Genomic DNA, 26095 nt, shown 5'->3' with positions numbered 1-26095 from the left:
TGCAAACGTGAATATAGAAGTATGGTTTACACAATTTACAGTAAATTTTTCCATTGCGAACATTCTCTCTCTGCAAGTCTGCTCCCTGGGACATACTCAAGGGACTCCTCGCTATGTCGCGGAGTGTTTTCCTTGTGGTTTCGAGATTTTCACCTTGATAAATTCTTTGCCTACTGTGTTACCTTAATTGGTGTGATGCATCTCCAAAAATGAAGTCGTTTTAAGCAAGAACTAAGCGTCTTTCTATTATTCCATCCGACTACGGAATGGAATAACAATACAAGTAAAAAGCCAGACCACGAAGCAGAACTAAAGATGCATCTTTGTAAAAAAAAAAAAAAAAACGAACATGTTAAGTAACATTTCCTGTTCATCTGAATGACGCCGTTGTTGCAAGCCGATCCACTTACCGATGGTGCCGTTTCGCGTGAACAGAGAGTTCTGATCTGTTGAGTGCGTTTGTCGCACACAAGTTCCCATTGCTGTGTAATGAGCGAAAGCTTTCCGCCGCCGCTCTAAATACGCCAGACTTTTTTTAAACGTAAGCTATAAGGAATACTCAGCATGTGCAAAGTCGAGCTGTTGTAATGTAACACGCGCATTGAAGCACAGCTGTCTCGTTATATCCATAGGCAGGCAGGAAACAACGCCAGGAACATATTCGCCGTTCTACATGCTAGTTGGTTCTCCTTAGTAGGCTTTGGGCTACATATAGTGAAACGACAACACCATGAGCCCATAAATGAAACACTTTTTTTATAGAAGTCTTTATTCGTTTCCCTATCGAGTACGTTTCTAGCCTCTAACGTGGGCCAAACCCAGACATGGCATGTGCGGCCATGTGACCGTGACCTTGAGAATACGCATGTGTATATTTCAATCTACAAAACAATGAGTACGTGAATAAACAAACAAACAAACAAAAAAATACATTGAATGATTAATTATTTAACAAGTAAGTGTCTGGGGCAGCCGAATTCGAATAGAGGCCCGATACTGTATTCATTACGTCACTGACGCTTTTCCTGCTATACTGCGTCCCTTCTATTCAGATCGTTGTTTTCGTAGTTTTGGCATGCAATAAACCCTAACAATTATTTTAATTTAACACGTGATCATACGCCAAATTGTCCGCCGATCCCGAACCTAGGGCAGCCGATATATTTAGGCAGTCCCATGCTCCTCCTACTCCCCTCACGCGAGAGATTACGCAATAGAGTGACTTGTGCTGCGACTCCGCCCCATTCTCATCCTAACCTTGCTAAGAATGACTTTGTGCTTCGTCGACTTCAACTGGAGTTGCCACCGTTTTTCACCTTTCCTGTAACTCAGGTTGCTGCCGTATTACCAGCGTAGATTCAATAAAAATGAGATTGGTTTTGTCATGACGCTGCGAAGACTCCAATTGTTTGTGTGTTAAAGATGAACTTCTCCTAGAATTGTGTGGCATTTCCTCTCACAGTGAACACCACTTCAATGTCGGTGTTGCTACGCGTTGCACTTACGCGTACCTTGATTATTTCAAACCCCGCACCAGTAGCAGATGAGACCACTTTCCAACTTCTGTTGGCGCCATCAGTGACGCTGCCGCATTCAGAAATTTCGTTCAAAAAATTTTGTTTTTGAATTAGGGTTAACATATGCTTTTAATTAACTCTAATCTTATCCACTTGCAGGCAAAGAGCGCTTGCAATAAATTTTCTCGCAATAGCACCCAATCAGCTGGGCCTATCTCTCGCACAAAATGTGTGCCTTTTTTTTTAAAGAAGCCGCCATCATCCCATTTAGCATCATCACCATAATGCGTTAGCGCAAGTGATACCATAGTTGTTTAACATTAAAGGACTATGGTTGCACGTCCCATAGCTGCGAAAGAGCCAGTTTTGAAGGCGGTAGCATCACTTGTGGCAGCAACTGAAGGGGGAAAATGGTTCCATTGGTTGCTCGCGTGGAGTCTGAACAAATCAAGGTACGCTTTCGTGCGACACATGGCAACAACGATTTTGAAATGAGGTTCACTGGAAAAAATATGCACGTCTGCTCGAGTAGCAGCTGGTTTTTACAGACATATGTGGTTTCATTTCCTGCGCGATTATGAAGCACACGGAATGAAAGAGGAGCGGATGCGCGCTTGCAGTTGCTCGGTTGCCAGAAAACGAACTCAAGCGCAGGTCTTGAAAGCATAAAATACCGTCGCGCCAAATGCCAAGCTACAATGAGGACGCACGCTTTCCTTTTACAACCTTCGAAAAGGAAGAGAAAAAATCTAAATTTCAACAAAGGCTGAGGTAAATGGAGACAGTCCCGCCATTTTTATCCACCGCGTGCCAAATTAAGAAGACAAGAAACAGCTTTGTGGCACATGGAATCAAAGCGTACAAATTATAAACTCTAGAAGGGTGTCAACTTCAGCTTGTTTGTATGGTTTCGTTAAGGAAAGGAGCTCGAAAAATAACGTGACAAGAAAGACTGCGCCCACCCTCTTCGGTGCAAGGTTAAAAAAGAAAGTGAAATAACAGCCAATTGCAATTGAATTGACCGCAATATGGTAATCCCGAACTCTGTGATCGAAATAAAAAGAAACAATTGAACAAATTGTAGGAATGAAGGAAACAAGAGTTCGCAATCGCCGGTCAGCCTCTGGAGTCTGTGAAGGAGTATGTTTACCTAGGTCAACTAATACAGGGAACCCTGATCATGAGTAGGAAATACATCGAAGAATAAAAATGGGTTGGATTGCATATGGTTGACATTGTCAGCTCCTGACTGGAAGCTTATCATTATCATTGAAAAGGAACGTGTACAATCAGTTCATTTTACTGGTGCTGACTAATGGGGCAGAGACTTGGATATTGATAAAGAGGCTTGAGACTATGTTAAGGGCCGGGCAATGAGCCATGGAAAGGAGAATGTTAGGCATAACGTTAAGAGACAGAAAGAGAACGGTTTGGGTCAGAGAGCAAGTGGGTATAGCTGATATTCTAATTGACAGTAAGAGAGAAAATGGAGCTGGGCAGGTCATGTAATGAGCTGGTTAGCTAACCGTGCGGCCATTAGGTTCAAAGAATGGGTACCACGAGAAGGGAAATGAAGCCGAGGACGGCAGAAGACTACGTGGAGCGATGAAATTCGAAAATTCGCCGGCACCAGTTGGAATCGGTTGGCGCAGGACAGGGGTAATTGGGGATCGCAGGGAGAGGCCTTCGTCCTGCATTTGGCATACAATAGGATTATTATTATTATTATTATTATTATTATAATGCAATTAACAAATGGTACTCGCAAGCATAGTTCGCCCAAGGCGCACTTACTCAACCGGTGTCCGAGTGTGAGTCAGGCTGAAGTCTGAGTGAGTCGACGTGAGTCCGGGCGAGCTTTAGTGAGGTGATGCGAGTGGGCGGGAATATTAATGGGTGCCGGTAAACTGGAGCTTGCGTTGGCTTGACTGCTTGGGAACACTATGTGCTTCATAATTTTCGTGTCCACGCAACTACGTGCGACAACGACTCCGCATGATCTCGAGTGAATGCAACTACAGAGATTGTTTATTCATAAGGGCCGCCATATAGGTGGATGGATGCATGCTAACAGCGTCCCCCATAGAACGGGCTGGTGGGTTGCGCCAGCAAGTTCTTTTTTCTTCTCAGTTTGCCGAATGTCGGGGTTTCCCAGCGCTTCTTTCTTTAACAATGATTCCAAGCGTCACACTTTCTGAACCATCAGAGCGAACTTTGTTTTTGCACGCTTCCGTTCTTTGTGGTCTCCCTACCTTTCTCTCACCAAATCTACAATCACCTTTTACTAATCTCTAATGCGGACATGTTTACATTCCCCCTGCTATCCCTGAGCCCTAGGGCTTCAAGGAAGCCAGCGAAGCCTGAAGCCGCTGCTCGGTAGAATTATTCGTATTCTAATAAAACCTGTTAAATCGTTTGCCTGTCTATAGCGCACCGAAGTATAGGCTCCTTTTTCATTGGTTTACCTCAATATATAATTGCGCGGTCTGGGGCACCCTGATCTCGCTTCTAAACGTGAACTGTTTCCCTTTGAGTCATCGTAAATTGTTCCTTTCCTTATCACATTTTTACCTCTTAGGTTGCTATTAATAGGTGGTTTCATTTCCATTGCCGCTGCCCAGGTGATTTTTACGGCCTCATTAAAATTTTTTGTTCACGTGTTTTTATACGGGCCTCAAGCTTGCTGGTAAGCTTCCTAGTTGTTTTCCACCACTTGAGCCAATATCGCTCGAATCAATCCTCTAGAAATACTTGAACACTCTCAGTACCCATTTAATTTCTTTTATATTCCTCTGTCACTCTTCGAAATCAATTTTACTCTGAGCTTCCCTCACTTCAAAACTTGTCACCCATATCGCCCTGCACAGTTTCATTTGCAGTCTTCCCATGAGTGTCCGATGCGAGGCGTCTCACAAACCTTTGATTGCGATCGAGTCATGATTGTACCTCTGACTTCATGACAACAATCGCATTTCCGAATGTAAGTCCTGGAACAATTACACATTTCCATATACACTCTAAGAAATGTTTACACCCTTTGAGTCGTATCTTGCCACACAACAATAAACGCCATCGGTATTGTCCGCATTTCATTTCTTTAACGCTGCGAGCCCGGTACTTCCCAGTAACGAACAGCATGCACGTTGTCAGCGTGACATATCATAGCCGACAGAAAAGTAGCGGGCGCGGCGTTTTCAAGAAAGGAAAAGCAAGCAAGGACGATGACGGTTATTGTTGTGTCAGATATACACCCCAAAGGTGTAATCTTTTTTTAGAGTGTAGCCCGGAGCACCTCGTACTTATATACTCAAAGGGCTCTATGTTTCATTGTGCCGGCATTTCTCTTTCCATTTGTTATTAGTGTTCTTCCTGTGCTTTAATATATCTATTGCCTTCGTTTAACCCTATACCAAGGCATTTGTACGCTTGTATCCCGGCACAATATTGGGACTGTTGGTTCACTGTGGATGGATGGATGCTAAGAGCGTCCCCCTTGGAACGGGGTGGTGGGTTGCGCCCCCATGCTCTTGCTACTATATTGCCTAATGTCCTACCTACGTTAAGAAGAAAAAAAATGAAAGGAAAAAGAAAACCGTGGTGAATTGCCACAACCGAACTTCCTGAACCCCTATTGCGAACTTTGCTTTGACATTCCTCTATTGTTTGTTGTTTCCCTACTTTTCTTCCGCCAATCTTCCAATCGCCACTTACTAATCTCTGCTGCGGACTGCTCATACTGTTTTGCTTAGGTGGTGGCGCCATCTATGGGCAGTCGGCATGCTGACTTGGACGAGCGCTTGCTGTCGTATGCCATGGTACACGCTCAGCGGTAGTTGTTAGTCTTCTTGTTTTTTTTTTTTCACGCCTTTTCTGGGAGACAAGTGAAGTGATATATATTTGCATCACTGCAGTAGGTACAGGCGTTCAGGCGGACCGAGCGTCCTGCGCAATGTGTGCGCGTGTGTTGTAGCCCACAATCGGCCTCGAAGATCAGTTGCGTATTTCTAAAAATTGGTTTCACGAACGTGACGTGGTTTATCAGCAATCAGTAGTACGAAACATGATGATTCTAACAGCTTGGGTGCTGTTTTGCTGCGGAATAAGTTGTGCTGTTTACGTTCACATGCGTTCAATCGCGCGTCCGAGGCAGTGGTAGATGCTGTGTTATTTATAGTTTTGCACGCAGCACGGCCTTGCGAGGCCTTATTGCGGTGTTAGGCAATGTTTTCCTCTTTTTTTTTTTGCGAATGGAGACGATGAAGAGAGTTGGAGAACACAGTTGGGCGAACTGGCCCGCAATAAAGACATGTTGCATCACTAACCGTCACAAAAAAAAAAAAAAAAAAAAAAAAAAAAAAAAAAAAAACGGATGAGAGCGAGAACAACACAGTGCAGATTTCCGTCTGTGAGTTCATGCTGGCCGCTGTGGTTCTCACTGTCGTTCGTTGTCGTTCTGACGGTAGTCAATGATGTCTCAAGTCTGTGCTGAAATCAAATTTAAAAAAACAAAATTTTACAAGCCCGTTCCTGCACTGACCGTCGTCCCTCGGCGTTTCTGCGCAAACACGCTCGTTCGATTCTTGCACGTTCGTCGTTGTCCTCTTCTACAGGCGGCTCCGATGCCACTCATCATGACAGCGTTCCGATACTGCCCCTCCCTCTGCGAAGGCGCTGAGAGCACTGGTCCACTGCTAGTCGTGCGGCGATTTCTGTCTGAAATTGTTTGCCTAAATATATCGTGAAACGATGACACGTATCGAGAAGCGCTAAAAGTTTCGATTAGGGAGTAATGTAATCGCTAACATGTTTTTTTAAGACCTACAGGGCTAAAACGCAACGCCAAAGCACACATGAATCTTTTATGCATCACGCTGGTTCGTCAAACGCATTGATCGCTGTGTTTATCAAGCTCATTTGGCTCATACAGGAGGCAATCGCAGACGTGGTATAATGATTTCAAACCCACTAGACAGTAGATGCATGATAAGGATGAAGCTGGCTGACGCAAATAATCGTTGGCGCTTAGATATTTGGCGGTTACGTTGGACAGGCCGTACACGAGCACTCTCAGGTTTTACTTCCCAGTCCAAGCGATCAGACATTGACAAGATTTTCCAATTCACTCTGGCAATTCCCAGACATTTGAATGCATAATAAAACGGCGCGGACGACAACGGACGAAGAAGCAAGCACACTGATTACGGGATGGCAACAAGTCTCCGACGTTTTGACTCCTCGCTTAGGCGGAGCTCTGATGGGCCCCGCGCTTCCTTGGCAAGAGCTTCTAGCACCGAGGTGGCCATCTGACAGTGAAATCCTGCGCTGTGCATTCTTTGCAGCTAAAAAAGCAGGCTTTGTTGGCTAGAGTCTTGGCCATCAAGTATCAAGGTTTACGTTTCGGTGGGCACTTTGCCTTTCAATAGAGCATTTTTGCAATAGTGCAGCTCTGCAGGATTAGCTTGACAGCGGGGCACATCATTCGATGTGAAGGACAACTGATGACCTATTCCAATACAGGAAATGGGCGTTTCTTGCAATGTGTAGGACAGACTATTTGTGATCTATTTGGAATAAAAGAATTTGGTTTTCAAAAAGATGGAAATGCAGTCAACGGTGACAGCATTGCCCAGAATGGTGTTATGAGATTGGGGTATAACAAAATTAGTGGCCATTGGGCAGGTTTGGTTTATGCATGAAAGTAATTCGATGTTGCAGAGCCCTCTATGTACTATGGTGGACTCTGCCTAATCAAGACGTATGGAAATATATTAACCAAAAGGCGTTAGACTAATTGGCGCTTTGTTGATAAATACATGATTGTACGTCTAGCACCTTAAATAACATAAAAGGAAGCAAGAAAACAAATAAAATCATCCTATAGCCGGAAAAGAAATCTCATAAAATTAATTCTATTTTCACTAAAGTTGGTCGCACCTGAAGAATAACTAATACACTGTATTGCATATACACTTACTTGTTACTACCAATTAAGGTTTGCGAAAGCTATGGATTTTAATTTAATGATATTTCTACTCATGTTCAGTTACAATTAATTGGCATACATTTGACAAAATATTATAGGATATGTGCTCAGCTCATTCTACAAAGCCTATTTCACAGTGCATGTTCTTTCATAAAGTCTGGTTCCACATTCAGCATACTGCACAAGAGAAGGTGCTGGATTAGCTTTAATGAGTACCTTCACAACCTTTTTTTCTGGTGGGTTCTGTTTTCCTTTCTTAATTAGTGCATTCCACTACAACTATATTGCAATGTAGTGTTTAGTCGAATAGCATACGCCTAATCTCCGAAAACAATGCCTTAATGCATAAGAAGTGGAGCACAATGCTTTGTCTTCTATAATGTATGTTGTATAGCTTGTTGAATGACAGTTACGCTCCTCCTACATAGGAAAAGCTACTGCAATATCTGGGCCATCCTTCATTGGATTGAATAGAGTAAGATTCATTCATTTGAGATGTAGCATACTTAAATTCTGTATCATTACTGTACAAAATAAAGCACTTACGAGCTTCAATACTTGACATTATATGTCCGAGGATAAACATGCTTTCTAGGACTATGTTCATTTGGCACCTTGAAGCTACACACATGTAGAGGCACCGACAGGACATTCAAAGAAAGCATATTGTAAGCAACCTCATTTAAGCAATTTTGCTGATCTACGGCCTGCAGAACGATTTGAAAACATACTTTTTACGATAGTGGCTGCCTCCAAGAACATTGTCCTTCAAATATTTCAGAATTTTAGTTGGAAATTATGTTACCTATCTGCAAACTTCAAAATCACATGTTTTATGTGCCAAATCTGTATGATTGTCATTTGTGCCCATTACGTATGAATTCTTTGCTTGCTATTGGTCTTCCAACACTCACTGTGAAAATCTGCTTCCCACTAAGCTGACTAGGATATACAACTTATCGTAGCCAGTATAGTATAGTAGCACATACATATCTATCATGGTTTGCCATCACCATCAATGTTCAAGTTGAATTAAACTGGATGTCACTTTAAACTCAAATCGTTGCAATAATAAAACAGCATCATAAATACTAGACACAAATTTAGCCGGATAATTAGTTATTCATTAGGCATGCATTATGAAATAATATGCTGAAATATTGGAAAAAAGTGTTTTATTAGCAAAGTATTTGCGCGTGCATGTTGATATATGCAAATATGGGACTACATTGGAGGAATTAGCGGGCAGTATATGGTATATAATAGGGCTCAGTGAGGTTAGGAGGACAAAAGAAGCATACACTGCGTGAAAAAGCGGGCACGTCTTGTGCTACCGGGGCTTAGCGGAGAGACGAGAACTAGGAGTGGGATTCGTGATTGACAAGGATATAGTTGGTAACATACAGGAACTCTATATCATTAACGAGAGGGTGGCAGGTATTGTTGTGAAATTTAATAAGAAGTACAAATTGAAGGTCGTAGAGGTATACGCCCCTACATCCAGTAATGATGACCAGGAAGTGGAAAGCTTCTATGAAGACGTGCAATCGGCGATGAGTAAAGTCAAAACAAACTACACAATGCTGATGGGTGACTTCAATGCCAGGGCAGCCAAGAAAAAGGCTCGAGACAAATCAGTGCGGGAATATGGCATAGGTTCTAGGAATAGCAGGGAAGAGTTATTCATAAAGTTTGCAGAACGGAATAATATGCGGATAATGAATTCCTTCTTCCGAAAGCGGGATAGACGAAAGTTGAAGGGGAGGAGCCCGAATGGCGAGACTAGAAATGAAATAGACTTCATAGTCTACGCTAACCTTGGAATCATACAAGATGTGGACGTGCTCAGCAAGGTGCACTGCAGTGACCGTAGGGTGGTAAGAACTCCAATTAGCCTAGGCTTGAGGAGGGAGTGGAAAAAAGTGGTACATAAGAAGCCGATCAATGAGTTACAGGTAAGAGGGAAAAAAAGAATTCCGGATCAAGCTTCAGAACAGCTATTCGGCTTTAACTCAGGAAGAGGACCTTAGTGTTGAAGCAATCAACGATAATCTTATGGGCATCATTAAGGAGTGTGCAATAGAAGTCGGTGGTAACTTCGTTAGACAGGCTACCAGTAAGCTATCGCAGGAGACGAAAGATGTGATTAAGAAATGCCAATGTATGAAAGCCTCTACCCCTACAGCTAGAATATAACTGGCAGAACTTTCCAAGTTAATCAATAAGCGTAAGACAGCCGACATGAGGAAGTATAATATGGATAGAATTGAACATGCTGTCAGGAACGGAGGAAGCCTAAAAACAGTGAAGAAGATACTAGGAATAGGCAAGAATCAGATGTGTGCGCTGAGAGACAAAGCCGGCAATATCATTACTAATATAGATGAGATAGTTCAAGTGGCTGATGAGTTCTACAGAGATTTATACAGTACCAGTGGCACCCACGACGACAATGGAAGAGAGAATAGTCTAGAGGAATTCTCAATCCTACATGTAACACCAGAAGGAGTAAAGAAAGCCTTGGGAGCTATGCAAAAGGGGAAGGTAGCTGCGGAGGGTCAGGTAACAGCAGATTTGTTGAGGGATGGTGGGCACATTGTTCTAGAAAAATTGGCCACCCTGTATACGCAATCCCTCATGACTTCAAGCGCACTGGAATCTTGGAAGAACGCTAACATAATCCTAATCCTTAAGCAACGGGACGCCAAAGACTTGAAAAAGTATAGACCAATCAGCTTACTGTCCGTTGCGTACAAAGTATTTACCAAGGTAATCGCAAATAGAATCAGGAGCACCTTAGACTTCTGTCAACCAATGGACCACGCAGGATTCCCTAAAGGTTACTCAACAATAGACCCTATTCACACTATCAGTTAGGTGATAGAGTAATGTGCGGAATATAACCAACCCTTATATATAGCTTTCATTGATTACGAGAAAGCGTTTGATTCAGTCGAAAGCTCAGCAGCCATGGAGTCATTACGGAATCACGGCGTAGACGAGCCGTATGTAAAAATACTGAAAAATATCTATAGGGGCTCCACAGCTACCGTAGTCCAACATAAAGAAAGCAACAAAATCCCAATAAACAAAGGCGTCGGGGAGGGAGATACGATGTCTCCTATGCTATTCACAGTGTGTTTACAGGAGGTATTCAGAGACCTGGATTGGGAAGAATGGGGATAAGAGTTAATGGAGTATACCTCAGTAAATTGCGATGCACTGATGATATTGGCTTGCTTAGTAACTCAGGAGACAAATTGCAATGCATGCTCACTGACTTGGAGAGGAAAAGCAGAAAGGTGGGTCTAAAAATTGATCTGTAGAAAACTAAAGTAATGTTTAACAGTCTCGGAAAAGTGGTCTCGGAAGAAGTGGTAAGGGAATACATCTACTTAGGGCAGGTAGTGACCGCGGATCTGGTACATTAGACTGAAATAATCAGAAGAATAAGAATGGGATGGGGTGCATTTGGCAGGAATTCTCAGATCATAAACAGCAGGTTGTCATTATCCCCCAGGAAAAAGGTGTGTAACAGCTGTGTCTTCCCAGTACTCTCGTACGGGGCAGAAACCTGGAGGCTTACGAAAAGGGTTCTACGTAATTGAGGACTACACAACGAGGTATGGAAAGAAGAAAGATGCGTGTAATGTTAAGAGATAAGCAAAGAGCAGGTTGTGTGAGGGAATAAACGCGAGTTAATGACACCTTAGTTGAAATCAAGAAAAAGAAATGGACGTGGGCCGGACACGTAATGAGGAGGCAAGAAAACCGATGGTCATTAAGGGTTACGGACTGGATTCCAAGGGAAGGGAAGTGTAGCAGGGGGAGGCAGAAAGTAAGGTGGGCGGATGAGATTAAGAAGTTTGCAAGGACAACATGACCACAATTAGTGCATGATCGGAGTAGTTGGAGAAGTATGGGAGCGGCCTTTGCCCTGCAGTGGGCGTAACAAGGCTGATGATGATGATGAATAATCGTCATCTGCCTCGCCCGCATTTCCTTTCTTTAGCACTGCGAGCCCGGCACTTCCAAGTCGCGGACGGCATGCGTGTTATCAGCATGACAGAGCATTCTCAATAGGCAAGTAACGAGCGCAGCATATTGAAGAAAAGAAATGCGGGCAAGACGAATGAATATACTGGCAAATATACACGCCATAGGGCGCAAACTTTTTTTAGAGTGCACCTTTGTCTAAGAGCACACTCTAAAAAAAGTTCAGACTTTTCAGGGTGTATATTTGCCACACAGTGTGATGCAGGTTCTTGTACTCAAAGGTTTTAGCGGTTCTCTTAGGTGGAGCCTCCGAGAACCTAATTGAGTATAAAGCCGTTGGTTTCGAAAACAAACACAAGATTTTAATAGAACTAGAAAGATGCTTAAAATAAGTAGAAGTAAATAGAAAGCATAAAATAAACAATCAAACTGACATCACGGCAGTGAGAAACACACTTGGGGCTAGTATGACGTTGACTAGTGCGCGTGTCCGGGCTTGCCATGACGGCAGGGACGCATAACAGTCTCGACGCGGAGACGCGGCGACAAGTTGACGAAAGGAGTTGCGCCGGTCTCTGCAAAGGTCGGGGCACAGGGAGGTTGGCCGGGCGACCGGAGCGCCCTTGCTCTGGCTTGAAGATAGAGGCAGGCAGCTAGGCGGCACGAGTAGATGGCGGGGGCGTTCTGGCCGGGCAGCTGGGTGTAGAGCTCGGGCCCGTAGCCCGACTGCTCTCGTCCTGCCCACGGGCACAGAAGCTCGAACGCCGGCCTCGGGCAGCAGGCGGCATGACAGACGGCGGCGGCGTTCTGGCCGGGCAGCTGGGCGTATCATTCGGGCCCGTAGCCCGACTGGTCTTGTCCTGCCCACGGGCACAGAAGCTCGCCCGCCTTGCGCAGCAGAAGGCACGCTCACGTAGACTGGCGGCGCTCAGGAACCGCTTGGCAGGAGGCCTCGGTCGGGTGAAGTCCTAGTGGCTCGGGTCCGGAACCCGACGACCCGTCATCAATTCGCGGGGCGGTGGTTGACCTTCTCCTGGCGTCGCTTCCTGTAATTTTCCCGGCGTCTGCCTTGCGTCTCCCTTTGCTGCCAGCGTGCCTCGCCTTTTCTTCCGCTCTGGCCGATTAGTCATTTTCCGATTGGCTGCCTGACGCCCCTTGGTCTTTCCTAGATGGTTGACTTTTCATCTTTTAGTTCCTTTCCTTGCTCCGCGCTTTCACGTGCCGGACGCCCTTCGGCGTTGTCGTTTTCTCCTTCCCGCACGGAATTCGCCTCGGCGCGCGCACTCCTTGTCGTCTGCTTTTGTCCGTCCCGACCACCGCACTATGTCGCGCACCACACACATCACATAAGGCCCCCTTTCTTTAAGTTTTTCTGAAGAAAAACTGCCGCCGCTCAGTGCGCGACATAGTTCACGCATGCTCGGAACACTACAGTCATGGTCCGTTCACGAGAACGCACTGTATGGTTCCATGGCGCAGTTCACTGAGCACACAGATAAAAACATTAAAAGAAATCACTAATTCAAAGGAAGCACAGCAAGTGAAAAAGGAAAAAAATAAACTAGCATGGTAAACCTTGCTATGGTAAAGGCAACATCCAGAGGCGTAGGGGTGTAGTCCCCCCTGTATCCTATTCCTGTAGTCCGCCCTGCAAAGTTCCGCACGCTGATTTTCTTGAAGGTCATTGGAAAGTTTAATTGCTTCTACACCTGAGCCCTCATTTGTTTTGAAGGAAGGTATGGGGGTGTCCGTCTCCTCCTCGTCCTCCACCAGGATGAATGATGCTGACTGTGGGGAACTTTCCGCTTCACGCTCTTCAAGGCGCTTCAGCATGTTAATATGGAACAACTTTGTAGTATGTCCCAAGTCCAGCCAGTAATCAAAGTTGCTTTTTTGCTGTGACCAAGAAAGGCCCCTTCCAGTGCAGCAACAGTTTTTTTGCCGTCGTCGAAAGCAGGATAAGGGCATGGTAGCCAACTTTCAGCTGGCGTATCTTGCTTCTCCGATTCTAGTTATTTTTCTGGGTCGTTGTAGATGACGACAAGTTTACTTTAGCCAACCGTAGTGTCTTTTCCAGACGATCTCCGAGATCCAAGACATACCCATATGTCTTGATCCCATCGCATAGGTGGTCTCCTGTCCATAGTTCCTTAAGTAGACTGAGTGGGCCTCGGACGTGTCGACCGTAGATCAACTCGAAAGGAGAAAACCCCCTGCTGGCTTGAGGCATTTCTCGTTACGCAAACAAGAGGGGTGCTAGTAATTGGTCCCATCACTTTGGTTCTTCTTTGCACATCTTGCATAGCATTTGTTTCAACGTGCCAATAAATCGTTCCACCAGACCATTAATACACATGGGATGGTACGGCGTCGAGCTTAGATGTTTGATAGCCAGCAAGTCATTTATTTCTCTCATTAGGTCCTATGTGAAACAGGAGGCCTGGTCGCACATTATCTCACGTGGAAATCCAATGCGAGAAAAAATTTCTATCAGTCCTTCGGCCACCGTAGCCGAATCGATCGACGGCAAAGCTATCGCATCTGGATATCGTGTAGCGAAGTCCACCAGGATCAGTATGTATCGGTTACCCTTATTTGACGTAGGCTTTAAGGGTCCAATTATGCCCACAGCCATTCTTTCAAATGGAGTGTCAATTAAAGGCACGCGACCAAGAGGTGTCTTGCCCACCTTGCTCTTAGGATACGTTCGCTGGGAAGTGTCGCAAGGGCGTACGTATCTTCTCACTGCTTCTTATACTCCTGGCCAGTAGAAGGATTCTAGAACATGATCAATTGTTCTCTTAATTCCTTGGTGCCTTGACATAAGATTTTCGTGTGCCAAAGTGAGCACTTGGCCGCGTAATCTTTGAGGTACTACCACTTGTTCGGTCATTTTGCCCGAGGGTAGCCGGTAACGACGATACAGCACTCCCCTTACTACTTCGAATGAGTAGGATGCTAATCCTTTGCCTTGGAACACTTGACCAACTTTGTTCCTGCAAGACTCTAAGGTCTTATCTTCGTTCTGGGCGGTGGTTAAGATCATTCCTGGTTATTTTCAAGGCGCTGATATTGATCGTGGATGTTTTCGGCTGTTGGTCTCGGCTTTTGCTGCCGACCAGCAAAGCAACCGGGGAATGGTCTTCTCCCTTGGTTCTTTTCCCACTTGCTATACCATCTTCGATGGGCTTCTCGTGATCCTGGTACATTTACGATAATAAAATCATAGAAAGGAGCTGTCATACACTTGACAATCGACGTACCAGAAAAATAAGGTGAATGAATTTCAACCTTAGCCTCGGGAACTTCAATGCTGCTGCCATCCGCCAGGACACGCTTAGCGGTCGTACCTGTTAGAGCCTTGTCTGGTACGAGGGAACCACGCACGACCAGCGTATTGCTTCCCGTATCTCGCAAGACTGACGCGGTCTGTCCGAACATGACGCCCTTTAGCACAGGCATCTTGCGTGCCACATTCATTGTGGGGGTCTTCACCGTGCTAGCTATGTCTTCTTGTTCAACGACTACTGCGTTGGAATCTTCGAGGCGCTCTTCTGGCGACAATAGGCAAAGCGTCTTCTTTGATTGACCATTTTTCTTGGTGCAGGCTTTGACATCATGCCCGGGCTTACGGCAATATCCGCAGTACGGTTGCCTCAGCTTAGATCGGCAGTCCGATGCCCCGTGACCCAGCTTTAAACATACGAAGCATCGCATTGGAACTCTCTCGGATGAGCTTCCGATTTTCTCCGTAGGGTTAATGCCTTCCGATTTCTGTCGGAACACTAACAAATTCGGCTGTCTCTGAGCCTCTAAGAAATTATCGGCAGCTTCGGCCATGTCATCTTGCTGGCGGTAGCTCTTCTCGCGCAGGAAGAGTCCTAACCGATGATGACAGTTGTTCAAAAACTGCTCCGTCACCATTAGGTTGCGAAGTGCCAAGTACTCCTTTTCGGTTTTGGACATTTCCATCCACCGATCAAAGAAACTCAGTAGCCTAGTTGCGTACTGCTTTCCAGTTTCGCCATCTTGGGGTTTGCTCTGTCGGAACTTCTCCCGATAGCCTTCCGCCGTAAAACGAAAACGCTGGAGCAACGCCAACTTGGCTTTATCGTAGTCGAGGGAGTCTTCCGGAGACAGACGTCCAAAGACTTTCAGAGCTTCTCCGCTCAAGCATAAACTTAGAGCCGTGGCTCATTTGTCTCTAGGCCATTCTTGTCCGGTGGCGACGCTTTGGAACCTTTTTAAATAGGCATCCAAGTCGTCCCGGCTTTCATTGAATCTCGGCATCAAACTGTGAGGATTCAAGCTGAATGCGCCACTCCATCCAGGCCCTCGGTCAGCTGTTCTTGCAGCATCCGTTGCCGCCATTTGAAGGCGCAACTGAAGCGTTCGCTCCTCCAATTCAAGCTGCTGTTGGCTCGTCTCACCACGATTGCCCTCAGCTTCCGCGACTTTAGGTCGTAACTGTAATTTCTTCTCCTCTGATACAAGCTCCTGCTTTTTAGCCTCGCGCTCCGCTGCCCGCTCTTCTCGCGCACGCGCTTCCTGCTCGTTTATCCATTCTCTCAACTCCGCACCCTCTAGCCCCATACGTTTGGCTAAGGCTAACAAGTCTCGTCTGCTAGCAGCCATAGTTCCAAGCCTTTGGAGGAAAAAAAAATCCGAATGAACGGCTTTGTCCTGTCGCGGACGCCAAACTGTGATGACCCTAATATGGGAACAAAGGTTCGTGTACTCAAAAGGTTCTGACGGTTCTCTTAGGCGGAGCCTCCGAGAACCCATTTGAAGACAAAGCCGTTCTTTTCGAACACACACACAAACATTTAATGGAACAGAAAAAAAGCTTAAAAGATATAGAAGAAAATAGAAAACATAAAAAATGGGTGTGGCTTAGCTAAGGTTAAGCCCAGGATGCGAAGCCTTTATTTTAGTTGTTGAACCACTTTTTAGCCTGGTGAACTGCTGTTGCTTGGCTATATTTGGTTCGGCTAGACGAAGAAACAACTCATGCGTTACTCTGCTTCGCCTTCAAGAGTGGAACGCGACAGCGTTCCCGTCGACCCGCCAAGGGGTGTAAGACAATGGGCTACGGCGCAGCGACTACGCGCCCCGCATTGGACGCGGTGAGCGCCGAGCAACGCAGCGTTCGGCGCGGCAACGAAGCTCGTTTCTAAGGCAACACCGCATTCACTAGAGGCGCTTTTGTACCGCTTTGAAGCATCGTACTCGTGGCTCAGTGGTAGCGTCTCCGTCTCGCACTCCGGAGACCCTAGTTCGATTCCCACCCAGCCCATCTTGCAAGAGTTAAGCCAAAGCCACCTAGAAACAAGCGCAGCTGCTTATATACCGCCGCGACGCCGCGAGCGACTTCGCGAGTTGGAGCCCCGTTTCTCCTCTGTCGTGACGTCACGGTGTCACGTGGTATTGAAGGCGACACCGCCGCGCCTGAGGAGCTGGGTTGAGCTCTAGTAATATGCTTCGCATAAAAGAAACACTGAAATAGACATCATCGCAGTAAGAAACACACTTGGGGCTAATATTAAAAAATTATGGGGTTTTGCGTGCCAAAACCACTTTCTGATTATGACGCATGCCGTAGTGGAGGACTCCGGAAATTTAGACCACCTGGGGTTCTTTAACGTGCACCTAAATCTAAGTACACGAGTGTTTTCGCCTTTCGCCCCCATCGAAATGCGGCCGCCGAGGCCGGGATTCGATCCCGCGACCTCGTGCTCAGCAGCTTAACACCATAGCCACTGAGCAACCACGGCGGGTTTGGGGCTAATATGAAGCTAACTAGTGCGCGAGTCTGGGCTTGCCACGACGGCAGGGACAGACAACAGTCTCGACGCGGCGACGCGGCGACAAGCCGACGAAAGGAGTGGCGCCGGTCTCACCAAAGGTCGTGGTGTAAGTTGGTCGACCGGGCGACCGGAGCTGGCCAGCTCTGTCTCGGAGAAGTAAAGCAGGCGGCTCGGTGGCACGAGTAGACGGCGGTGGCGTTCTGGCCGGGCAGTTGGGTGTAGAGCTCGGGCCCGTAGGCCTACTGCTCTTGTCCTGCCCACGGGCACAGAAGCTCAAACGCCGGCCTTGGGCAGCAGGCGGCACGACAGACGGGGGTGGCGTTCTGGCCGGGCAGCTCACGTAGAACTCGGGCCCGAAGCTCGACTGTTCTCGTCGTACCCACGAGCACGGAAGCTCACCGGCCTTGAGGAGCTGGCGGCGCGCTCGGGTAGACGGGCGACGCGCAGGAACAGGTTGGCAGGAGGCCCCGGTCGGGTAAGTCCTGGTGGCTCGGGTCCGGAACCCGACGGCCCGTCTTCAACGCCCGCTCCGGTGGTTGACCTCCTCCTGCCACCGCTTCCTGGGACTCTCCTGGCGTCTCCCCTGCGTCTCCTCTGCGTCTCCCCGGCGTCTCCCGCTTCTGCCAGCGCACCACGCCTTTTCTTCTCTCTGGCCGATTAGGCATTCTCCGATTGGCTGCCTGATGCCCCGTGGTCTTTTCTTATTAGTTTGCTTTTCTTCTTTTAGTTGTTTTTCTGGCGCCGCACTTTCACGTGCCGGACGCTCTTCAGCGTTGTCGTCTTTCTCCTTCCAGCACGGAATCCGCCTCGGCGCGCGCACTCCTTGTCGTCTGCTCTTGACCGTCCCGATCACCGCACCATGTCGCGCACCACACATCACTGTTGATGCCTGGTCAGACGAAGCGGTCTGTGACAAGCCTCTTTGTCGCTCTGATGCCGGGATTGCTTACCTGTGCAGTGAATCGAATATTGGCCACCGAAACTGATGTGGCACAAAGGCGCGAGGATCTGCCTGCGATGTGTCTTACGTGACCAATGTTCATTAGGGAACCGGCACCTCCGCAACCTGGGACCGCCTCCCTTTTCCCCCAGTTTGGAGCAGCTCGGGGTCGTTTCCCTCGGCGGAGGCTAGAGCTTGGAAATCCACAAGACCAGCACTCTAGCGCCAATTCACCAGTGCGTCGTCTGCTTGATTTTTGGTCCTAGAAATATGGCGGATGTCCTTAAAACTATCGGAGATATAGAAAATTTTACAATCGCTCACGTTCTCAGTATGAGGAACTGTTGTCAGAAACTAACTTTAGCAGCTGGTGGTCGGTGAGAATGTTAAAGCTAAGGCCTTCAAGGAAAAAAATTGGAATGCTTGACAGCACAGTAGATGGCCAACATCTCCCTCCCGAAGCTGCATTAGCGAGCTTCTGTGGGTTTGAGGCGCTTTGAGCAGCCCAGTGGGCTCCAGTATGTGCCATCGTGGTGCTGCAGTACTGCACCCACTGCCGTGGTCGACACGTCTACCGCAAGACGAGTTGGTGCGTCGGGCAACGGATGAATCAATAACACTGCATACACCAACCGCGTTTTGACTTCCTGGAGGGAGTGTTCGTGCTCCGAGGACCACTGAAAGTTAGGCATTTATTTCGAGTCGCGACGCAGCAAATCATTGAGCCACTGAAGAACTTGTGTACAGGATGGTATGAAGCGCCTGGGAAAACTTATAGGCCCCAGAAACTAGCGCAACTTTTGAAAGAAGGTTGGGCAAGGAAATCCTCGATAGCTCGCGCCCGCGTGATTCCAGTGGCTGGTTGTCTTGGGGTGAAATGCGATGGCCGGCAAAATCCAGGACTTCTAGTCCGAACATGCATTTTTGGGGTTATAGGACCACGCCGTGTTAATCCAGTCGCTCAAATAGAAGGCGAACATGCTCTTTGTGCACTTCGTCTATGACACTTACAACAAAGATGTCGTCAATGCAGACGAAAATGAATTAGGGTCCGCGCGTAACGTCATCCATCAGCCTTGGAAATGTTTGCGCCGCAGTCTTGAAACCGTAAGGCATACGGACAAACTCATATACGCGAAATGGAGTAGTGACTGCTGTCTTCGGAATGACGCTGGGTTCAACAGGAATTTGGCCGTACGAGCTCATCAAATTGATCTTGCTGTATATTTTGGTTCCAGCGGGACGAGCGCCGAAGTGATGTATGTAAGGAAGAGGATTTTGATCCGGAGTAGTGACGGCATTCAAAGCTCCGTAAGCCCCAATAGCGGCCAGTCGTCACTGTCCTGCTTTGGAACCAGCTGGAGAGGTGGAGACCAATTGCTGGAGGAAGGACGAATAACGCCGAGCTGAAGCATGTGTTCGAAATCATTGCGGGCGACTTCCAAGATTCGTCCAGTGAGTCTCCGTGGCCGCGCGACGACTTGGGTTGATGGTGGTGATATGATGCATCACCTTATGTTTCACTGGCAGCGCATCGTTTCTGGGCTTCGTGCATTGCGGGTATACTCAGCAAGTACCTTGTCGTACGTTGACACCGGACGACACGCACGGATGCAAGATGAGGGGAGGTTGGACTGCAGCCCAAGTACATCGAGGGATGTGACGTTATCCTTTAGGCCCCGACCGCGACACTTACACCTAGGTTGATACGGCTGAGGAAGTCCACTCCCAGTATGGCTTGAGCAGACATTGGCGATCACATCACAAACACTGATCTGCGTAAGCGACGCTGTCTGTGGTCTTGACCGTAGTCCACACGACGCGCTGTCAGTATTGTTCACTGTGTAGAGCGAGGGTCTGGACATACAAAGTTGTCGATCTGCTTTCGTAGCGGGAACGATTAGGCTGCTCAGCTCTGGTGTCGACGAGGAGGCGGGTGCCGTGGTAATGCGGTCGGCTACGAAGAATAGGCGCCATGCGCGAGGGTTGATGTTGCGTGCCGCCCTCAGGGCGGCAGTCCGCGGGAAGCAGCGGCAGCAGCGGTCCTCACCTCCGGCGAGGTCCTATGCCAGCACGCTGAAGGGCCCCAGCCCGGCACCCAGGCTTCCGGTGCCAGCCCCTCGTGCCTCCCGCAGCCAGGCGACACAGGACACTGCCGCTTCTCCTGCCCAGACTACCGCGGATCAGCTGGTAGCGAACCTGCTGCTCATCATGGAAGCAGTCAGCACAATGCTGCCAGCTGACCACCCACTCCGACCCATCTGCCTGCAGGCAGTGGCTTGCCATCAGCCATCCAACCACCATGGCTGATCAGCCAACAGCAAGGAAAGGCTCGCCGCCGCCCGAGTGTTCTCCAGTGGAACACTAACTCTCTGCGGCGGCGACACGCTGACCTTTCCCTGCATCTCCTGCAGAGCGACTACGACGTGCTTGCTCTGCAGGAGGTGTACGCGATGGCCGAGGACCTGCAACTCTCGGGATACACCAGTTACTCAGTCGCCACCACCTGCACGACACGCGGCTGCACGGACGCGCCATGCCTGGACGACGCCCTCCAGCCTGGCAAGCCACGCACAGCCATCTACGTTCGGTGCAATCTGGCACATGCTGTGGTTCCAGTGGCCGACGTCGTAGGAGGCCCTCTGGAGTGTTGTGCTGTCACGGTGCGTCTCGGCAGCCAAGACACAACCGTGGCAAGCATATACATACGACCAGGAAAGACATGGGACTTCTCCATCCTTGACCAGCTGGCTTTACGCCTCGGGAGGCAGGCAGTCCCGTGTGGCGATTTCAACGCCAATCAAACAGACTGGGGAAGTCGCCGCTGCTCCAGCTGAGGCCGAAGCCTCCCCGACGCCATCAGCACAGCCGGACTGGTGATCTTGAAAAGCGGAGGACCCACATATGTGCGCCGAGGGGTGAACTCAGCCAGCGATCTCTCCCTCACTACAGAACAGTGCTCCTAGTCCTGGGACACAACTCCGGACACTTGGGGTTCGGACCACTTCCCCATTGTGATCACCGCTGTACATGGAAGGAAGTCAAAGACCAGAACTTTCCATGTCATAGACTGGTCTCTGTTTAGGAAGCATTGCAGTGAGGCGGCCGATCGCTGTGACTTTCTAGATGCAATCGCGCAGTGCGCCCAGGCGGCTACCATTCAGTCCTCTGCGCCACTGGACACCCCTGCCCCGGATCTCCGCCTAATCAATCTCCACGCCTCCAGGCGTCGCACGGAGCGCAGAGCAATTCGGACAGGGAAGGCAGCGCACTGGACAGAATACAGACGGGTGGATGCTTGCTGTAGAAGACAGGCCCGGCGCAGGAGGAATCAGAGCTCGGTGAGCCTGTGCTCCAGCATCAAGGACCGTTCAAGGGGCCCCCTTGCCTGGCGACTACTCAAGTCACTCACCGGCAAGAGCCGTCAACCCGTCCTCGCTGTGGCCATCTCGCTAGCAATCAGTGAAGAGGCCCTTGCCTCTTCCAGGCGTCGCACGGAGCGCAGAGCAATTCGGACAGGGAAGACAGAGCACTGGACTGAATGCAGACGGATGGATGCTTCCGGTAGAAGACAGGCCCGGCGCAGGAGGAATCAGAGCTGGGTGAGCGTGTGCTCCAGCATCAAGGACCGTTCAAGGGGCCCCCTTGCCTGGCGACTACTCAAGTCACTCATCGGCAAGAGCACGAGCCGTCAACCCGTCCACGCTGTGGCCATCTCGCTAGCAATCAGTGAAGAGGCCCTTGCGGAACTTCTGGCGGACCGGTTCGCCCCTCCCGTGCCACAGAGTGCAGCGATCTTACCGGTCGGACACCCCCCCTGCCCAGCTACCCACCTGTCTACACAGCATCCACCCTGCTTGGACGTCCAACCAGGTCGCAGCCCTCTGCCAAGAGCCACTTGCCCTGCACGAGCTCCAGGCGGCTCTGAGGAGAGGGAAACGTCGCAGCGCACCAGGAGCAGACGGTGTAACGCCACAGATGCTCCGTAACCTGGGCACTAGCGAGCAACAGCGCCTGCTCGAGTGCTTCAATGAGATCTGGCAGTCAGTGCAGGTGCTAGAGGCATGGCGCACAGCCATTGTGGCACCCATCCTTAAGGCCAGAAAACCGGCTAGGGAACTGTCATCCTATCGACCGGTCTCTCTCACCTCCGCTGCCTGCAAGGTGATGGAGGCCATGGCCCTGGCACGACTGGACTGGGTGGCCCGTGTACGCGGCTTCCTGGCAGACCAACAGACGGGCTTCCGGCGGCGGCCGTGCAATCCGGACTCCATCGCTGACATGATGTCCACCCTGGAGGACGCCAAGGCCGGCGGGGACCTCGTGATGCTCTTGCTGATCGACGTACAGGGTGCCTTCGACAGCCTCCCTCACGCAGTTGTCCAGCAAGGCCTGGACCTCCTCGGCATCTGCGGCAACCTGCGGGAGTTCCTCTCGTCGTTCCTGCACAACCGCACCCTCAGGGTACGTGTGGGTCAATGGAAGAGCACCCCCCGTCCAGTCGCTGGAGGCGTGCCACAGGGGTCAGTGGTGAGCCCCTTCCTTTTCAACCTGGCCATGGCACGGTTGCCTGCTGCCCTGCCAATCGACCATCACTTCCCCGTGCAGTCCTCAATATACGCGGACGATATCGCCCTATGGGAGCGGGGACCACCGCAACACATCTGCAAGGCACGTGCGGCCCTACAGAGAGCCCTGGACACTGCGGCTGCCTACTTGTGCAGCATCGGCCTTACCATCTCGGCCAGGAAGACCGAGGTCTTGCTACTGCACCCAAGAGCATCAGCCCACCGCTCAGCTGGCCGGCTGCGGTTGGAGGGCGTCCAGATCCCATGGAACAAGGCAGTCACCTACCTAGGGCTGCGCATTGACCATCGGCTGAACTGGCTGCCGGCTACCAAGGCCCTGTGCGCCCAGGCGCTTCGGGTCCGCACGGCTATCTCACAGCTCCTTGCCCGTGGACAGCGCTGTACCACCAGGTGGGCCCTGCAGCTATTTGAAGCTGCAGTCACTTCACGGCTACTGTATGCCCTCCCTCTTGTGGCGCTGCCCCCACCCCGCCTGCGGAAACTGGAGCTACAGCATCGATCAGCATCGAACCTCACAAGTGGCCGCCACTTTGGCTGAGGCAGGTGCCTTGCCCCTGTCATTACTCTTCCTACAACAGGGGCTACGACACATTGATCGCCTACACCATGCCGCAGATGGTCAAGCACTCCTGACCCGCCTACGCTCCCGGCCAGTATCACACATGGGACGGCTGTCTGGCCTCTATTAGGAGGTCATAGGGGACACGCCTGCAAACGCTGTACAGCCTCGCCCACCACATCGACCCCCAATCCGTATCTCGATAGAGCTGCCAGGTGTCTCGAAGAACCGTTCCCCAACATGTGTCTTACAGCAGGCGGCAGCCTCTCTCCTTCAAGAGAGATTTGGGGACCGTCTTCACATCTTCGTCGATACATCCGTGATATCGGAGACTGGCTCATCCACAGCAGCCTGCGTTGCACCGGCCCTACGAAAGAGCAAGCTGTGCCGTCTCCCGGGTCATGCAAGTTCCACCGCAGCAGAGTTAGCAGGACTCCACCTTGCTGTGGACCTACTTGCAGAGCAGCTACCAGCGACCCCGGCAGCCATCTTCTGCGACTCTAAGGCGGCGATGTTCTGCCTGCAGAACCCTGACAGGGCTAGCCTTGGGGTAGCGCTACGCTCCTCAACACTGACGGCCCTTCAGGACGCAGGATGCTCAGTATCTCTGCATTGGCTACAGGCACACGTGGGGATCCCGGGCAATGAAGAGGTGGACACTCTGGCAAAAAGTGCCCATCACTCAAGCGTCCCCCTCAGCCCTGTTGTAACGGCCGCAGACTTCTCGAGGCACAGGCTGCGCCGGCACATCATCGCCTGCCACCCGGACAAACGGGTATCCCTGGGCCGGCCTCCACGGCCTCTTCCACAGCACGGCCTCCTACGAAGGGATGCCTCGTTGCTGCTCCGACTGCGAGTTGGCTGCTACTGGACGGCAGCCCGCCGGCACCGCCTTGGGAAAGCCACCTCGCCAGCCTGTGCCTCCCGTGGTGAACCAGAAACTCTGGAGCACCTCCTGCTGGCTTGCCCTGCTCACCTGCAGCACCGCGGTCGACTTCTGCAAGCGTTCCACCGCCTGGCACTCCCATGTTCACGACAGGAAGATATCCTCTTCCCCTGTCGTAATCAGCTACCAGCCTTCCTAAGTGTCGTCGAATACCTCGACTCGTCGGGGCTCTCGGCGACACTATAGGACATTTCTACAAAGACGCATGGCCTAACGGCCATCCCACCACCTCGGGCTTCCTGATCGGCCACTACTTCACTACCAAACAACCACTAGCTGCCACCCTTGTGTCCAAACAAATCACAGTGATCGAGCACACGCTCGACAGCTCCCACATTCCGCATGTGCTCTTTAAAATTGTACCTAGGAATCGATATGAAACCAGCTTGTTTTTACTTAATATCTACAGTGCACCCAAATCGCGACGAGACGACTTCGGACAACTTTTTTCGGCCGCCAGTAAACAAGCCAAAAAATTGATTATTCTGGGAGATTTCAATGCGTCCCACCCGGCCTGGGGGTACCAAACAGAAACACCAAAAGGCCGCCGTCTAGCCCACGCCATGAACCTTCATCAATTCACTCTCCTGACAGAACCTGACACACCTACCAGAACGGGCAACAGCGTAAGCAGGGATACCTGCCCTGACCTAACAATGGTCAAGGGGTTGACTCAATGCTCCTGGAACAACCTAATGGAGAATCTGGGCAGTGACCACAGCATTCTAGCTACAGAAGTCCAACTGGTGGCCATACGCACCCCAGATCGCTCAATTAAAATAACGAACTGGGACACTTTCCGGCGCAACAGAACCAAATCTGAACAACGCGACCCGCCATCTCTACGCGAGTGGACACAACAGCTACGAGCAGATTTTAAAGCAGCCACCAAGCAACTTACTGCAACAACGGAGACACCGGATGTGGACAGACATCTGCTCCATCTCTGGGATGTTCGAAGGTGCCTGACCAAACGATGGAAGAGGCACAGGCACAACCGTAGGCTGAAACAAAGAATCGCCCGGATCACAGCAGAAGCTGAAGAATAGGCCACCAGCCTCACTAATAGCAATTGGCACAACGTCTGCGACCGCCTTAATGGCACACTAAGTAGTTCCAAAACGTGGTCCCTCCTCAGAGCACTACTCAACCCAACGCACACAAAACACACACAACGAACACAGTCCGCACTATCATCCACAAAGAACAAATGGATGATGACGCGCTCCTCCAAACACTGCAACAAAGATACATTGCTACAGGCCACCGACCGGAGTACAAAGACTATCCACACGATGAAGAAACCCAATTGGACGGCGATATTACAGAGACGGAAGTGAGGGCAGCCCTACACGGCATAAGACGAAACACGGCGCCCGGAGCAGACGGCATTTACTATGCACTGCTACGCAACCTCGACGAACAGGCCATACGGCAACTCACTGCATACTACAACGACAATTGGAAAAAACGGAATGCTTCCACAGAAATGGCGACACGCCGATATCACCTTAATTCCGAAACCCGGGAAACCGCTGTCCCTCCAAAATCTCAGACCCATTTCCCTGACTTCGTGTGTGGGCAAGCTCTTCGAGCACGTAGTTCTAAATCGCCTCCAGCCTCACCTCGAAGCGAACCAATTCTTCCCCAATACCTTGTTCGGCTATCGACCAGGTCTGTCTGCGCAGGACATACTCCTACAACTTAAGGAGGATGTTGTGGATAGTCCAAGTAAAGCTCAAACAAGAGCCATTCTGG

General features: G+C 49.7%; 1 protein-coding gene across 2 annotated transcripts in view; it reads right to left on the bottom strand.

Annotated features, from left to right (window-relative positions):
- Positions 1–26095, bottom strand: part of LOC126528625 (uncharacterized) — a 64832-nt gene that overhangs the window by 17628 nt on the left and 21109 nt on the right. The window contains exon 1 of one of the 2 annotated variants that reach the window (XM_055069296.2): positions 17397–17878. The exons of the other annotated variant lie outside the window; for it this stretch is intronic. The gene's annotated coding sequence lies outside the window, so the exon portion shown is untranslated. Of the gene's footprint in view, positions 1–17396; positions 17879–26095 lie in introns of those variants that run through there. 2 annotated transcript variants of the gene reach the window in all.

This window comes from Dermacentor andersoni, chromosome 9 (assembly GCF_023375885.2).
Source record: "Dermacentor andersoni chromosome 9, qqDerAnde1_hic_scaffold, whole genome shotgun sequence".
NCBI lineage: Eukaryota > Metazoa > Arthropoda > Arachnida > Ixodida > Ixodidae > Dermacentor > Dermacentor andersoni.
Note: the sequence above shows the minus strand (reverse complement) of the source record. Positions and strands in the feature narration are given on the sequence as shown.